Consider the following 18,608-nt stretch of genomic DNA (forward strand, 5'->3'; position numbering starts at 1 on the left):
TACCAGGTGAAACTTGACTTCCAGGACGAGCGCTCCGTAGTTTCTGCGCTCAAGGTCCACTACCTGCAGGAACTCGACTTTCAGGACAAGCGCTCCGTAGTTCCTGCGCTGCAGGTCCGCGCTGCCTGGTGAAATTCGAGTTCTAGGACAAGCGCTCCGTAGTTCTGACTGTCGAGATCCTTGACCTGACGACTTTTGACCTTACGGATTATTTTCAGGTTTACAAGTTTGATTATTGGAAACGTCATGTTTTTTACTATCAAACCAGTATTCATGCTTCATATAACATGTTGAATCGAACCCAAAAACCGAACGACCAGGATCAACAAATTGTAATTGATGAGTAGTACATGACAATACCGTCGTTCCATTATAGCTAAAATTGCTGTGCGTAGTGTTTCAAATCTGTCAGCACTTAGCTGATTGTTCTGTGGTATTTTTTCACGAAATTTATTGTCATAAAATCACAATACGTTATACCTACGTGCATGTGTAAACGTGATTTGTAGCATTATGTAGAAAAAATTTTACGGGCAGATTCGGTTTGCGTCACATGCACAAAGACAGTGTTGATTCTGTATACAATGAAGCAAATACCAGAACTTTTTGGGGACTCATCGTGCCCCAGTCACCCCTAAAACTATGTCATCTGGTAAAACACTGACAACGAGGAAGCCAGCGTACGAGCACAAAAACCAGTTACACTAGGCATCCGACCCCGAGCAAGCTTTGGCGACAAAACTTACGCACTCCATTTTTCTTCCCAATTCGAGAATCCAGTAGCGAGGCGCTTCAATGGCCAGCTCATCACGTCGCATTTTACGACAATTGATGACATGAAAATTTTTTTGGTAGTTTCCAAATGTGAGTTGAAATACACTCGAAATATTAGATAGCTTCGTTAGTTATCTCTCATTACAAAATAAATAGACAACAATGAACGTTTCGCTTAAGAATGATCGTATTTGATTGATTTGAAGAAAAATATGTGTACTTTTCTCGATCTTTCATATGGCAGCATTTAAAGAACCCGGTTTCCACTTTGAACCGACACGAAAGATATTTTTTGTCCATTATCTGATTTTATTATTCACCTTTTTTCGGTGTTACTTGAATATTTAGTTATACAATTATTGATTGCTTTCAGTTTTCAACCATTTGTATACCATAATAATATAAATGCAATAATTATGATCAACTATTTTCATGTAAACCAATAACAAAAAGCTATGTGACTATTTGTGCACGGTGAGTATAACATTTTTTTAATATTTAATGGTAATTGTGATTCTGTTAATCTAAACGTTTTTAAACTTGTAATGTTTATAACAAATTATTCCAATCCATTTTTGGCGCAAGCCCAAATTTTCTCATAATCTTCTTGGTAAAATGTGTTTATGAAAAAATTATATTAATCCTTACACAATATTTTTGATGTGTTCTAATACTGGAAATATTTGTTAGTATTTGAGGTATAACCCGAGGTGATAAGCGGTGGTCGTCGGACGTAGTTGAAGGTGATCGGAGGTGGTTAGAGATGGTTGCGGGTGATCAAGGTGGACGAGGATTTGTGCTAGGTGAGTGGAACATTCTTATGATATTTGATGGCAATGGTGATTGTATTTGATATTTAATTTTGCAAACTTGTCATGCTTACAATAAATTATTTCAATTCATTTTTCGCGCGAACACAATTTCAGTATATATAAATGCGCTAATGAAATTTATAATATAATTGATTAGTTGATTAATTACATTAATCCTAACACAATATTTTTGATGTGTTCTTATACTGAAAATATTTATTACTATTCCAGGTATAACCCGAGGTGGTTATCGGTGGTTGTTGGAGGTGGTCGGAGGTGGACGAGGAGGAGGACGAGGAAGACGAAAAGAACAAGGTGGAGGAGGAGGACGAAGATTTGTGCTCGGTAAGTAAAAGATTTTTATAATATTTGATGGCAATTGTAAGTATATTTCATCTAAAATATTTCAAACTTGTCATGTTTACAATAAATTATGTTAATTCGATGTTCGCGAAGCACATATTCAGTAGCTATGAATGCGCTAATAAAATTTTTATAATTTTTTTATAATTTTCCCATAATCTTTTGAGCAAAATGTGTCAGTAAAATAATTATATTGATCCTTACACAATATTTTTGATTTGTTTTTATACTGAAAATATTTATCACTATTCCAGGTTTAACCCGAGGTGGTTATCGGTGGTTGTTGGAGGTGGTCGGAGGTGGACGAGGAGGAGGACGAGGAAGACGAGGAGAACAAGGTGAACAAAGAGGACAAGGATCAGTGCTCGGTGAGTAAAACATTTTTATCATATATGATGGCAATTGTAAGTATATTTCATCTGAAATATTTCGAACTTGTCATGTTTACTGTAAATTATTTCAATTCATTTTTCGCGCGAGCACAAGTTCAGTGAATATGAATGCGCTAATAAAATTTATTATATAATTGATTAGTTAATTAATTACATCAATCCTTACACAATATTGTTGATGTGTTCTTATACGGAAAATATTTATTACTATTCCAGGTATAACACGAGGTGGTTAGCGGTCGTCGTCGGAGGTGGTTTGAGGTGGTTACGGGATGGTTGCGGGTGATCGAGGATTCCAAGGTAGGCATCTTAGATTTACGAGCAAAGTCTGATTAGTACTTTGTCAATCTTGTGAGACCTATGAGATAAGTTCCTAACCAGACAAAAATATATTGAAAATTTACAGTATATGACAACAGCGATACCTTATCACATGGACAATGGCCCACCTCATAATCAAGCTTTACAAGTCCTCATTAAGAGTAAGTTTTACAAGTTCTTGGTAACAGTACCAACAATTACTTAATAACTTCTTTCGAAATTAATAATATGTTTTTGTTTTCAGTATTAAAGGCTATTAATGAGGATAGTCCAACGGTGCCCACATTATTAACGGACTACATATTGAAAGGTGGGTTGATTTCTTTCACCTTGTCTTGAATCCGTGCGAGATAAACACTTGTAAATTTCACGGTCCAGTTATTATCATGAGGTTGAAGTTCGTAATGTTATTCAGGCGATGAATTTTGAGAAAAACTTGGAATACAACTTCAGGATTGTCTGAAAATAAGTAAACCGTAATAAACCAAATAGTAATCATATAAAGTTATCAGTAATAAGCAATTGCGGGTAAAATATTAGCTTACTTTTGTAAATATTTATGAATATAGCCTCTATGAATGTTCATTGTTGGTGTATAAGGTCTGGCAACGTACCTACTTTCTGTGAGACATGTTGAAGATTTTTAACATAATTATGTTTCAGTTCTGTGCCCCACCTACTGATCCACTGGTACATATCCTCCGACGTGACATCGCTCTGCTACGTATAAAGAAGAAAAGATTTATTAAGATGCAAATTGCTCCTCTCTTCTTGCCATTGTGCTTTCAGCCATTGTTGTGCTGTGTGTTTAAAATTTAGGACAGTATATAATATAGAATAACAGGTACAGCTACGAATATAGCACTACAATAAATCTTATAGAAATGAGCTCTCATTGAGATCTCTCTGTATTTATAACTCGACGCGAGAAGGCAAAAATCAATGTAATGCCATCTGTAAGGTAATTTGACTCGTGTTTGCACAACGAGAACTCGTTGGGCATTTTGCGGTGAAGTTTGAAAAATTGTTGTACAAGAAATTAAATAACTATAAAAATGGGTAAAAAATATTATCTCTAATTGTGAATGTAGCTAATACAGCTTTAACCGTATATTGATTATGTTGATGATCTATTGTTACAAGATCGGAATTAGATAAGCTCTCTAAATACTCTTTTCTAGACTATTAATTTATATCACGTATATGTATACTATGATTACCCTTGCCACGTTTTATGTTGCGCTTGTGTAATTTGTATATTATTAACCTTACGTTTTACTCTATTTGCGACAAGTTGTGAGTGTTTCCAATTTCTTGGCAATTATTTATGTACATGTATGTGTATATATGTATATGTATACTTATGCATGTGTATAAACATATGTACACACGTTTAAAACTAGATTCTTACAATAAACACAGAGGCTTTAGTATATTCACATACGGATTTCTGTGTATAGGTATACTTGGACTAAAATATCCTTATCTCTAACACGGAGTACTTCGTAATTCGCATTTGTTCTTGTAACCCAACGTCCTGCATACGATGGCAAAAATCGAGATCCAACTTAACTGAGTCTCAAAGCCCTGTTGACATAAAAGCAGCTATTTGATAGAAATTATAGTTTATAGTTTACACAGCCCATTGCATGATATTTCATTATAAATACGTATGTTTCAATGTATTTAGGAATAATTTATCAAATGTACAGAGGTCATGTGCAAATAATAAATGAATTCGACCGCAGTTTGACGTATTCATTAGAGCTTTAACAACAAATTTAAGCTTTGTTACTTCTTTTATTTCAATATGGATAATCAAAAACATTTCCGACTATTCGTACTGTGATTAGAAACAGTGATGTAGAGTACGGGTATTTTTCTAATAATGCAAACACGTGCCGCTAGCTTAGTTTTGACATATCTAGAATACCACGCCTTGCGAATTAGCTTTCCAGACAGAGATGAATGATGAATTTTAAGGACTGCATTATCGTTGTTGAATACTCTATGCCTCGTGGAAAACGAAAATCTGTAACGATAAAATTGATGCACCGGATCATCGTCGACTTTAACTTTTGAAATGTCCTACCATTTCCGAACACCTCCAACCATCCTATTTACCTATATTACTAGATTAGCTATGATATGAAAAGAGAAGAATTATTCATTTCGAAATGGGATTCTATTCGACGCGCGCACGACGTATTTCATAACATTGATATTCCGATGTATTCCATAAGATAAATATTCATAAATATTCCAACAACTTTTCATTTGCTCTCTCGATCTTGGATTTTCGTAGGCATAGAATCGAAACGCTGTTTTAGCTAGTCGCAAGTGAAGTATCTACGTTGGGTAGAGAAGCCGAATAGTTTTTCGAAAAGTGTTTGAATGGAAAAAAATTCAGAGTAACTGTAATACATCACGGATGCGCCAATTTTGATTAAGATGAAATGGATTCTCCGTACATGAGACAGTATTTAACGCAGCGTAGTGATTTAAAGTCCTAAGAAGGTGACAGGAAGAGAAGGAACGAGGCTTCTTAACACTTCGAGTGTATTTTAACACACATTTGAAAGGTACGAGTAAAGATTTTCATCATCCAACTGTCGCAGAACGGCAGCGTTATCAGCTGAGCCGTTAACTAAAGGATATATCTTCAGTCAACGGCTGACCATCGAAGGGCCTGGCCGCCTGAGTCTGGAATCGGCAGGAGAGATAAAGTGCGTATTGCTTGTATGAAATGTGAAAACTAAAATCATTATACATCGTATCATATTATCATACATCGTACATCATACATCATACATCATACATCATCATACATAGTATCAAAGTTCGAAACCAGAGTTTGGATGTCGGATGTTCAGAAAGTGACGTCACCAATTTAAAATCAGCCAGCCGAATTCCTCAGTCGGGAAACAACCGCGCAGAAGAGCGGACGGATGAGAGTCGCGCTCCGCAAATTTCGAGTACCGGGTTCTCAACCTCTCGGATCCCGCGCTTCGGGTCCGCTACGTATTTCGAGTACCGGGTTCTCAACCTCCCGGATCTACAATAAATTATTTCAATTCGTTTTTCGCGCAACCCCAAATTCAGTAGCTGTCAGTCCGCTAATAAAATTTCTCGACTTCCGGGATAAGCGCTCCGTGGTTCCTGGTTCACGTTTACAATAAATTATTTCAATTCGTTTTTCGCGCAACCCCAAATTCAGTAGTTGTCACTGCGCTAATAAAATTTCTCGACTTCCGGGATATGCGCTCCGTGGTTCCTGGTTTACGTTTACAATAAATTATTTCAATTCGTTTTCCGCGCAACCCCAAATTCAGTAGCTGTCACTGCGCTAATAAAATTTCTCGACTTCCTTGATAAGCGCTCCGTGGTTCCTGGTTCACGTTTACAATAAATTATTTCAATTCGTTTTTCGCGCAACCCAAAATTCAGTAGTTGTCACTGCGCTAATAAAATTTCTCGACTTCCTTGATAAGCGCTCCGTGGTTCCTGGTTCACGTTTACAATAAATTATTTCAATTCGTTTTTCGCGCAAGCCGAAATTCAGTAGCTGTCAGTCCGCTAATAAAATTTCTCGACTTCCGGGATAAGCGCTCCGTGGTTCCTGGTTCACGTTTACAATAAATTATTTCAATTCGTTTTTCGCGCAACCCCAAATTCAGTAGTTGTCACTGCGCTAATAAAATTTCTCGACTTCCGGGATAAGCGCTCCGTGGTTCCTGGTTCACGTTTACAATAAATTATTTCAATTCGTTTTTCGCGCAACCCCAAATTCAGTAGCTGTCACTGCGCTAATAAAATTTCTCGACTTCCTTGATAAGCGCTCCGTGGTTCCTGGTTCACGTTTACAATAAATTATTTCAATTCGTTTTTCGCGCAACCCCAAATTCAGTAGCTGTCACTGCGCTAATAAAATTTCTCGACTTCCGGGATAAGCGCTCCGTGGTTCCTGGTTCACGTTTACAATAAATTATTTCAATTCGTTTTTCGCGCAAGCCGAAATTCAGTAGCTGTCAGTCCGCTAATAAAATTGCTCGACTTCCGGGATAAGCGCTCCGTGGTTCCTGGTTCACGTTTACAATAAATTATTTCAATTCGTTTTTCGCGCAACCCCAAATTCAGTAGCTGTCACTGCGCTAATAAAATTTCTCGACTTCCGGGATAAGCGCTCCGTGATTCCTGGTTCACGTTTACAATAAATTATTTCAATTCGTTTTTCGCGCAAGCCGAAATTCAGTAGCTGTCAGTCCGCTAATAAAATTTCTCGACTTCCGGGATAAGCGCTCCGTGGTTCCTGGTTCACGTTTACAATAAATTATTTCAATTCGTTTTTCGCGCAACCCCAAATTCAGTAGTTGTCACTGCGCTAATAAAATTTCTCGACTTCCGGGATAAGCGCTCAGTGGTTCCTGGTTCACGTTTACAATAAATTATTTCAATTCGTTTTTCGCGCAACCCCAAATTCAGTAGCTGTCAGTCCGCTAATAAAATTTCTCGACTTCCGGGATAAGCGCTCCGTGGTTCCTGGTTTACGTTTACAATAAATTATTTCAATTCGGTTTCCGCGCAACCCCAAATTCAGTAGCTGTCAGTCCGCTAATAAAATTTCTCGACTTCCGGGATAAGCGCTCCGTGGTTCCTGGTTCACGTTTACAATAAATTATTTTAATTCATTCTTCGCGCAAGCACAAATTCGATAGCTATGAATGCGCTAGTGAAATTTATTCCACTATCAATCAATCAATTAATCATATTAATTCTAACACAATATTTTTGATGTGTTCTTATACCGAAAATCTCTATTATTATGGCAGGTATACCGGTGGTGGTTATCGGTGGTTGTTGGAGGTGATTGGCGGTGGTTGAAGTTGTTCGGAGTTGGACGAGGAGGAGGACGAGGAGGACGAGGATTTGTGCTCGGTGAGTAAAACACTTTTATAATATTTGATGGCAATTGTAATTATATTTTATCTCAAATATTTCAAACTAGTCATGGTTACATAAAATTATTTCAATTTATTTTTCGCGCAAGCACATATTCAGTAGCTATGAATAAGCTTATACAATTTATTATATTATTAATTAATTAATTAATATTCTTATAGTATTTAACGGCAATTGTAATTACATTTCATCTGAAATATTACAAACTTGTCACGTTTACAATAAATTATTTCAATTCATTTCTCGTGCGAGCACATATTCAGTAGATATGATTAATCCTATACAATTTATTATATTATTAATTGATTAATTAATTATAATAATCCTTATACAATATTTTTGATGTGTTCTCATACTGAAAATATTCATTACTATTCCAGGTATAACCCGAGGTGGTTGGCGGTGGTTGGAGGTGGTCGGAGGTGGACGAGGAAGAGGACGAGGACCAGGACCAGGAGGTGGACGAGGAGGAGGACGAGGTGGACGAGGAGGCGGTGGGGTGGGTCGTGGGAGAGGAGCGGAGGGGGGGGGGGGGGGGGGGGAGGTGGGCGGGGAGGGGGAAGGGAAGGGAAGGGATGGGGAGGGGGAAGGGAAGGGAAGGGAAGGGAAGGGAAGGGAAGGGATGGGGAGGGGGAAGGGAAGGGAAGGGGAGGGGAGGGAGGGCGGGAGGGCCGGGCGGGAGGGAGGGAGGGGAGTGGAGGACGGATGTCAGTGCGAGCCCGTTAAAATTAATACAGCAAGCCAACGTGCCCACCGGCCCGCCCCCGTCCCTCCCTCCCTCCCGCCCAGCCCTCCCTCCCTCCCGCCCAGCCCTCCCTCCCTCCCTCCCTCCCTCCCGCCCCTCCCCTCCCCTTCCCTTCCCTTCCCTTCCCCCTCCCCATCCCTTCCCGTCCCTTCCCCCTCCCCATCCCTTCCCTTCCCCCTCCCCGCCCACCTCTTCCCCTTCCCACCCCCTCCCCCTTCCCTCCCTCCACCCCCCGCCGCTCCTCTCCCACGACCCACCCCACCGCCTCCTCGTGCACCTCGTCCTCCTCCTCGTCCACCTCCTGGTCCTGGTCCTCGTCCTCTTCCTCGTCCACCTCCGACCACCTCCAACCACCGCCAACCACCTCGGGTTATACCTGGAATAGTAATAAATATTTTCAGTATGAGAACACATCAAAAATATTGTATAAGGATTATTATAATCAATTAATCAATTAATAATATAATAAATTGTATAGGATTAATCATATCTACTGAATATGTGCTCGCACGAGAAATGAATTGGAATATTTTATTGTAAACGTGACAAGTTTGTAATATTTCAGATGAAATGTATCTACAATTGCCGTTAAATACTATAAGAATATTAATTAATTAATTAATAATATGATAAATTGTATAAGCTTATTCATAGCTACTGAATATGTGCTTGCGCGAAAAATAAATTGAAATAATTTTATGTAACCATGACTAGTTTGAAATATTTGAGATAAAATATAATTACAATTGCCATCAAATATTATAAAAGTGTTTTACTCACCGAGCACAAATCCTCGTCCTCCTCGTCCTCCTCCTCGTCCAACTCCGAACACCTTCAACCACCGCCAATCACCTCCAACAACCACCGATAACGACCACCGGTATACCTGCCATAATGATAGAGATTTTTGGTATAAGAACACATCAAAAATATTGTGTTAGAATTATTATGATTAATTGATTGATTGATACCGAATTTGTGCTTGCGCGAAGAATGAATTAAAATAATTTATTGTAAACGTGAACCAGGAACCACGGAGCGCTTATCCCGGAAGTCGAGAAATTTTATTAGCGGACTGACAGCTACTGAATTTCGGCTTGCGCGAAAAACGAATTGAAATAATTTATTGTAAACGTGAACCAGGAACCACGGAGCGCTTATCCCGGAAGTCGAGAAATTTTATTAGCGGACTGACAGCTACTGAATTTCGGCTTGCGCGAAAAACGAATTGAAATAATTTATTGTAAACGTGAACCAGGAACCACGGAGCGCTTATCCCGGAAGTCGAGAAATTTTATTAGCGGACTGACAGCTACTGAATTTGGGGTTGCGCGGAAACCGAATTGAAATAATTTATTGTAAACGTAAACCAGGAACCACGGAGCGCTTATCCCGGAAGTCGAGAAATTTTATTAGCGCAGTGACAGCTACTGAATTTGGGGTTGCGCGAAAAACGAATTGAAATAATTTATTGTAAACGTGAACCAGGAACCACGGAGCGCTTATCAAGGAAGTCGAGAAATTTTATTAGCGGACTGACAGCTACTGAATTTGGGGTTGCGCGAAAAACGAATTGAAATAATTTATTGTAAACGTGAACCAGGAACCACTGAGCGCTTATCCCGGAAGTCGAGAAATTTTATTAGCGCAGTGACAGCTACTGAATTTGGGGTTGCGCGAAAAACGAATTGAAATAATTTATTGTAAACGTGAACCAGGAACCACGGAGCGCTTATCAAGGAAGTCGAGAAATTTTATTAGCGCAGTGACAGCTACTGAATTTGGGGTTGCGCGAAAAACGAATTGAAATAATTTATTGTAAACGTGAACCAGGAACCACGGAGCGCTTATCCCGGAAGTCGAGAAATTTTATTAGCGCAGTGACAACTACTGAATTTGGGGTTGCGCGAAAAACGAATTGAAATAATTTATTGTAAACGTGAACCAGGAACCACGGAGCGCTTATCCCGGAAGTCGAGAAATTTTATTAGCGGACTGACAGCTACTGAATTTCGGCTTGCGCGAAAAACGAATTGAAATAATTTATTGTAAACGTGAACCAGGAACCACGGAGCGCTTATCAAGGAAGTCGAGAAATTTTATTAGCGCAGTGACAACTACTGAATTTTGGGTTGCGCGAAAAACGAATTGAAATAATTTATTGTAAACGTGAACCAGGAACCACGGAGCGCTTATCAAGGAAGTCGAGAAATTTTATTAGCGCAGTGACAGCTACTGAATTTGGGGTTGCGCGGAAAACGAATTGAAATAATTTATTGTAAACGTAAACCAGGAACCACGGAGCGCATATCCCGGAAGTCGAGAAATTTTATTAGCGCAGTGACAACTACTGAATTTGGGGTTGCGCGAAAAACGAATTGAAATAATTTATTGTAAACGTGAACCAGGAACCACGGAGCGCTTATCCCGGAAGTCGAGAAATTTTATTAGCGGACTGACAGCTACTGAATTTGGGGTTGCGCGAAAAACGAATTGAAATAATTTATTGTAGATCCGGGAGGTTGAGAACCCGGTACTCGAAATACGTAGCGGACCCGAAGCGCGGGATCCGAGAGGTTGAGAACCCGGTACTCGAAATTTGCGGAGCGCGACTCTCATCCGTCCGCTCTACTGCGCGGTTGTTTCCCGACTGAGGAATTCGGCTGGCTGATTTTAAATTGGTGACGTCACTTTCTGAACATCCGACATCCAAACTCTGGTTTCGAACTTTGATACTATGTATGATGATGTATGATGTATGATGTATGATGTACGATGTATGATAATATGATACGATGTATAATGATTTTAGTTTTCACATTTCATACAAGCAATACGCACTTTATCTCTCCTGCCGATTCCAGACTCAGGCGGCCAGGCCCTTCGATGGTCAGCCGTTGACTGAAGATATATCCTTTAGTTAACGGCTCAGCTGATAACGCTGCCGTTCTGCGACAGTTGGATGATGAAAATCTTTACTCGTACCTTTCAAATGTGTGTTAAAATACACTCGAAGTGTTAAGAAGCCTCGTTCCTTCTCTTCCTGTCACCTTCTTAGGACTTTAAATCACTACGCTGCGTTAAATACTGTCTCATGTACGGAGAATCCATTTCATCTTAATCAAAATTGGCGCATCCGTGATGTATTACAGTTACTCTGAATTTTTTTCCATTCAAACACTTTTCGAAAAACTATTCGGCTTCTCTACCCAACGTAGATACTTCACTTGCGACTAGCTAAAACAGCGTTTCGATTCTATGCCTACGAAAATCCAAGATCGAGAGAGCAAATGAAAAGTTGTTGGAATATTTATGAATATTTATCTTATGGAATACATCGGAATATCAATGTTATGAAATACGTCGTGCGCGCGTCGAATAGAATCCCATTTCGAAATGAATAATTCTTCTCTTTTCATATCATAGCTAATCTAGTAATATAGGTAAATAGGATGGTTGGAGGTGTTCGGAAATGGTAGGACATTTCAAAAGTTAAAGTCGACGATGATCCGGTGCATCAATTTTATCGTTACAGATTTTCGTTTTCCACGAGGCATAGAGTATTCAACAACGATAATGCAGTCCTTAAAATTCATCATTCATCTCTGTCTGGAAAGCTAATTCGCAAGGCGTGGTATTCTAGATATGTCAAAACTAAGCTAGCGGCACGTGTTTGCATTATTAGAAAAATACCCGTACTCTACATCACTGTTTCTAATCACAGTACGAATAGTCGGAAATGTTTTTGATTATCCATATTGAAATAAAAGAAGTAACAAAGCTTAAATTTGTTGTTAAAGCTCTAATGAATACGTCAAACTGCGGTCGAATTCATTTATTATTTGCACATGACCTCTGTACATTTGATAAATTATTCCTAAATACATTGAAACATACGTATTTATAATGAAATATCATGCAATGGGCTGTGTAAACTATAAACTATAATTTCTATCAAATAGCTGCTTTTATGTCAACAGGGCTTTGAGACTCAGTTAAGTTGGATCTCGATTTTTGCCATCGTATGCAGGACGTTGGGTTACAAGAACAAATGCGAATTACGAAGTACTCCGTGTTAGAGATAAGGATATTTTAGTCCAAGTATACCTATACACAGAAATCCGTATGTGAATATACTAAAGCCTCTGTGTTTATTGTAAGAATCTAGTTTTAAACGTGTGTACATATGTTTATACACATGCATAAGTATACATATACATATATACACATACATGTACATAAATAATTGCCAAGAAATTGGAAACACTCACAACTTGTCGCAAATAGAGTAAAACGTAAGGTTAATAATATACAAATTACACAAGCGCAACATAAAACGTGGCAAGGGTAATCATAGTATACATATACGTGATATAAATTAATAGTCTAGAAAAGAGTATTTAGAGAGCTTATCTAATTCCGATCTTGTAACAATAGATCATCAACATAATCAATATACGGTTAAAGCTGTATTAGCTACATTCACAATTAGAGATAATATTTTTTACCCATTTTTATAGTTATTTAATTTCTTGTACAACAATTTTTCAAACTTCACCGCAAAATGCCCAACGAGTTCTCGTTGTGCAAACACGAGTCAAATTACCTTACAGATGGCATTACATTGATTTTTGCCTTCTCGCGTCGAGTTATAAATACAGAGAGATCTCAATGAGAGCTCATTTCTATAAGATTTATTGTAGTGCTATATTCGTAGCTGTACCTGTTATTCTATATTATATACTGTCCTAAATTTTAAACACACAGCACAACAATGGCTGAAAGCACAATGGCAAGAAGAGAGGAGCAATTTGCATCTTAATAAATCTTTTCTTCTTTATACGTAGCAGAGCGATGTCACGTCGGAGGATATGTACCAGTGGATCAGTAGGTGGGGCACAGAACTGAAACATAATTATGTTAAAAATCTTCAACATGTCTCACAGAAAGTAGGTACGTTGCCAGACCTTATACACCAACAATGAACATTCATAGAGGCTATATTCATAAATATTTACAAAAGTAAGCTAATATTTTACCCGCAATTGCTTATTACTGATAACTTTATATGATTACTATTTGGTTTATTACGGTTTACTTATTTTCAGACAATCCTGAAGTTGTATTCCAAGTTTTTCTCAAAATTCATCGCCTGAATAACATTACGAACTTCAACCTCATGATAATAACTGGACCGTGAAATTTACAAGTGTTTATCTCGCACGGATTCAAGACAAGGTGAAAGAAATCAACCCACCTTTCAATATGTAGTCCGTTAATAATGTGGGCACCGTTGGACTATCCTCATTAATAGCCTTTAATACTGAAAACAAAAACATATTATTAATTTCGAAAGAAGTTATTAAGTAATTGTTGGTACTGTTACCAAGAACTTGTAAAACTTACTCTTAATGAGGACTTGTAAAGCTTGATTATGAGGTGGGCCATTGTCCATGTGATAAGGTATCGCTGTTGTCATATACTGTAAATTTTCAATATATTTTTGTCTGGTTAGGAACTTATCTCATAGGTCTCACAAGATTGACAAAGTACTAATCAGACTTTGCTCGTAAATCTAAGATGCCTACCTTGGAATCCTCGATCACCCGCAACCATCCCGTAACCACCTCAAACCACCTCCGACGACGACCGCTAACCACCTCGTGTTATACCTGGAATAGTAATAAATATTTTCCGTATAAGAACACATCAACAATATTGTGTAAGGATTGATGTAATTAATTAACTAATCAATTATATAATAAATTTTATTAGCGCATTCATATTCACTGAACTTGTGCTCGCGCGAAAAATGAATTGAAATAATTTACAGTAAACATGACAAGTTCGAAATATTTCAGATGAAATATACTTACAATTGCCATCATATATGATAAAAATGTTTTACTCACCGAGCACTGATCCTTGTCCTCTTTGTTCACCTTGTTCTCCTCGTCTTCCTCGTCCTCCTCCTCGTCCACCTCCGACCACCTCCAACAACCACCGATAACCACCTCGGGTTAAACCTGGAATAGTGATAAATATTTTCAGTATAAAAACAAATCAAAAATATTGTGTAAGGATCAATATAATTATTTTACTGACACATTTTGCTCAAAAGATTATGGGAAAATTATAAAAAAATTATAAAAATTTTATTAGCGCATTCATAGCTACTGAATATGTGCTTCGCGAACATCGAATTAACATAATTTATTGTAAACATGACAAGTTTGAAATATTTTAGATGAAATATACTTACAATTGCCATCAAATATTATAAAAATCTTTTACTTACCGAGCACAAATCTTCGTCCTCCTCCTCCACCTTGTTCTTTTCGTCTTCCTCGTCCTCCTCCTCGTCCACCTCCGACCACCTCCAACAACCACCGATAACCACCTCGGGTTATACCTGGAATAGTAATAAATATTTTCAGTATAAGAACACATCAAAAATATTGTGTTAGGATTAATGTAATTAATCAACTAATCAATTATATTATAAATTTCATTAGCGCATTTATATATACTGAAATTGTGTTCGCGCGAAAAATGAATTGAAATAATTTATTGTAAGCATGACAAGTTTGCAAAATTAAATATCAAATACAATCACCATTGCCATCAAATATCATAAGAATGTTCCACTCACCTAGCACAAATCCTCGTCCACCTTGATCACCCGCAACCATCTCTAACCACCTCCGATCACCTTCAACTACGTCCGACGACCACCGCTTATCACCTCGGGTTATACCTCAAATACTAACAAATATTTCCAGTATTAGAACACATCAAAAATATTGTGTAAGGATTAATATAATTTTTTCATAAACACATTTTACCAAGAAGATTATGAGAAAATTTGGGCTTGCGCCAAAAATGGATTGGAATAATTTGTTATAAACATTACAAGTTTAAAAACGTTTAGATTAACAGAATCACAATTACCATTAAATATTAAAAAAATGTTATACTCACCGTGCACAAATAGTCACATAGCTTTTTGTTATTGGTTTACATGAAAATAGTTGATCATAATTATTGCATTTATATTATTATGGTATACAAATGGTTGAAAACTGAAAGCAATCAATAATTGTATAACTAAATATTCAAGTAACACCGAAAAAAGGTGAATAATAAAATCAGATAATGGACAAAAAATATCTTTCGTGTCGGTTCAAAGTGGAAACCGGGTTCTTTAAATGCTGCCATATGAAAGATCGAGAAAAGTACACATATTTTTCTTCAAATCAATCAAATACGATCATTCTTAAGCGAAACGTTCATTGTTGTCTATTTATTTTGTAATGAGAGATAACTAACGAAGCTATCTAATATTTCGAGTGTATTTCAACTCACATTTGGAAACTACCAAAAAAATTTTCATGTCATCAATTGTCGTAAAATGCGACGTGATGAGCTGGCCATTGAAGCGCCTCGCTACTGGATTCTCGAATTGGGAAGAAAATTGGAGTGCGTAAGTTTTGTCGCCAAAGCTTGCTCGGGGTCGGATGCCTAGTGTAACTGGTTTTTGTGCTCGTACGCTCGCTTCCTCGTTGTCAGTGTTTTACCAGATGACATAGTTTTAGGGGTAACTGGGGCACGATGAGTCCCCAAAAAGTTCTGGTATTTGCTTCATTGTATACAGAATCAACACTGTCTTTGTGCATGTGACGCAAACCGAATCTGCCCGTAAAATTTTTTCTACATAATGCTACAAATCACGTTTACACATGCACGTAGGTATAACGTATTGTGATTTTATGACAATAAATTTCGTGAAAAAATACCACAGAACAATCAGCTAAGTTCTGACAGATTTGAAACACTACGCACAGCAATTTTAGCTATAATGGAACGACGGTATTGTCATGTACTACTCATCAATTACAATTTGTTGATCCTGGTCGTTCGGTTTTTGGGTTCGATTCAACATGTTATATGAAGCATGAATACTGGTTTGATAGTAAAAAACATGACGTTTCCAATAATCAAACTTGTAAACCTGAAAATAATTCGTAAGGTCAAAAGTCGTCAGGTCAGGGACCTGGACAGTCAGAACTACGGAGCGCTTGTCCTAGAACTCGAGTTTCACCAGGCAGCGCGGACCTGGAGTATAGAAATTAAGAAGCGCTTGTCTTGGAACTCGAGTTTCACCAGGTAGCGTACCTGGAGCGCAGGAACCACGGAGCGCTTGTCCAGGAAGTCGAGTTCCTGCAGGTAGTGGACCTTGAGCGCACAGACGACGGAGCACTTGTCCTGGAACTCGAGTTTCACCAGGTAGCGGACCCGGAGCGCAGGATGCAGGAGGTAGAGAACCCGGTATTTGAAATTTGCGGAGCGCGATTTTCATACGTCCGCTCTACTGCGCGGTTGTTTACGGACTGAGGAATTCGGCTGGCTGATTTTCGTCTATGTAGATGGATGACGTCAACACAAAAAAAATTTTGGGTGTTGTCACTTTCTGAACATCCGAATATCCGAACATGCAAACTTGCATTTCGAACTTCAATACTATGTATGATGTGACGTATGACGGATGATGATGTATGATGTATGGTGTATGATGATATGATATGATGTTTAATGAGTTTAGTTCTTACATTTCATACAAGAAATACGCACTTCATCTCTCCTGCCGATTCCAGACTCAAGCGGTTAGGCCCTTCGACGGTCAGCCGTTGACTAAAGAATATTCTTCAGTTAACGGGTCAGCCAATAACGATGTCGTTCTGCGACAGTTGAATCATAAAAATTTTCGTTCGTACCTTTCAATTGTGTATTAATATACACTCGAAGTTTTAAGAAGCTAGGTTGTAACTATACCTATCAAAAAAAAAAAAAAATCGCCAACAATCACCTTTTTACAACAATCACATTTCATCTCGATCAAATTTAGCGCATCCCTGATGTATTACAGTTACTCTGAATTTTTTCCCTTCCGAACACCTTTCGAAAAACAATTCTGCTTCTCTACCCAACGTAGATACTTTACTTGCGACTAGCTAAAACAGCGTTTCGATTCTATGCATACGAAAATTCAAGGTCGAGAGAGCAAATGAAAAGTTGTTGGAATAATTATGAATATTAATGTAATGGAATACACCGAGCGCGTGTCGAATAGAATCCCATTTCGAAATGAATAATTCTTCTATTTTCATATTATCGACGTATTATTGTAGATAACCTAGTTTGTCTCCTGGAAAACTTATAAAATTTATAGTATGCATCACGTTTTAATCGTAAATGGATCATGTAATATATATTAATATCGTACATGGACCACATATACGTATAGACTTTTTGGTCTCCGCATCATTATTACATCTGATCTATTATTATTCATTATCTATGTATACATTCTTCTCTCGGGTACCTGTACTATTATTAAATCACTGTTTTGCTACGAATTTTGGAAGAAATATTTATTATTAATTTCTTTCATCGCCGACAAGTCGGTACGTACACACAGGCTTTGTACTGGCTTGGGCCTACCATTGCGAAGATTGTGTTACTCCGAAGGTGAATGCAGCCAGCATCATATCGAAATCGGCAACTCTCTGATGTTCTGCAATTAGATCTCAACTCTACCGCTGGAACATCTCAGGGAGCGCAAGCGCACGACGATTTTCGGTTGTCACACCAAAGCCCATTGGGTCAACTGTCTCTATATTCTTCAGTCAACGGTTATAATAACGAGGCTCCGATCCAAATATAATTTTCGTTTCATTGGCAGTATTTTGTCTTTGTAAAGCCAGATCAATATCGCAGTAGAAACATCCAGACAGATTATAAAAAGATAGACGAGAGCAGCGCGTACGTATTCTGGCAATATGATGAAAAACATGTTCAAATCTGAGCCCCGTTATTATAAAGTAAATGAGACAGTTCATTCTGCAACCTTGTGCAAGTCTAGTACCAATTTTCATCCGAAAATCAATCGGGAAATTATTTAGTCTGTACTAAACATAATTTAATTCGATATATCAAAGCGACAGACTCGTTAGGGTGGAGCAACCATCGCCGGAGGATTGCCAGACTATGCTATACCCTTCTCAGTACTATTGAAGGTGTCTTCCGTAGAAGTTGCAGGCTGGATCAAAAGACAGTACGGAAATATTTACTTACGCTTAGATCATTAAAATGAAGAAATTATTGCCAACTTTGCCGTGGAATCAAGCAAAAATACCAGAGCCGGACCACGATAACGACCTTTCTGCACGTACACGTCATCAA

At 38.1% G+C, this 18,608-nt stretch overlaps 2 long non-coding RNA genes across 2 annotated transcripts in view; one reads left to right on the plus strand and one right to left on the minus strand.

Annotated features, from left to right (window-relative positions):
- Window positions 1-18,608, plus strand: part of LOC124300919 (uncharacterized) — a 21,207-nt gene continuing 2,599 nt past the window's right edge. Inside the window, exons 1-7 of the long non-coding RNA XR_006907362.1 lie at window positions 1-1,248; window positions 1,465-1,556; window positions 2,249-2,317; window positions 2,558-2,641; window positions 2,748-2,823; window positions 2,907-2,972; window positions 3,326-3,368. This is a non-coding gene — a long non-coding RNA (uncharacterized LOC124300919). The remainder of the gene's footprint in view (window positions 1,249-1,464; window positions 1,557-2,248; window positions 2,318-2,557; window positions 2,642-2,747; window positions 2,824-2,906; window positions 2,973-3,325; window positions 3,369-18,608) is intronic.
- On the minus strand, window positions 13,215-14,346 carry LOC124300925 (uncharacterized). Its single transcript, XR_006907363.1, has 5 exons — window positions 14,279-14,346; window positions 13,955-14,038; window positions 13,773-13,848; window positions 13,624-13,689; window positions 13,215-13,270 (listed from the first exon to the last, which is right to left on the minus strand). It is a non-coding gene; the product is annotated as an uncharacterized LOC124300925 (long non-coding RNA).

This window comes from Neodiprion virginianus, chromosome 1, assembly GCF_021901495.1.
Source record: "Neodiprion virginianus isolate iyNeoVirg1 chromosome 1, iyNeoVirg1.1, whole genome shotgun sequence".
Taxonomy (NCBI): Eukaryota; Metazoa; Arthropoda; class Insecta; order Hymenoptera; family Diprionidae; genus Neodiprion; species Neodiprion virginianus.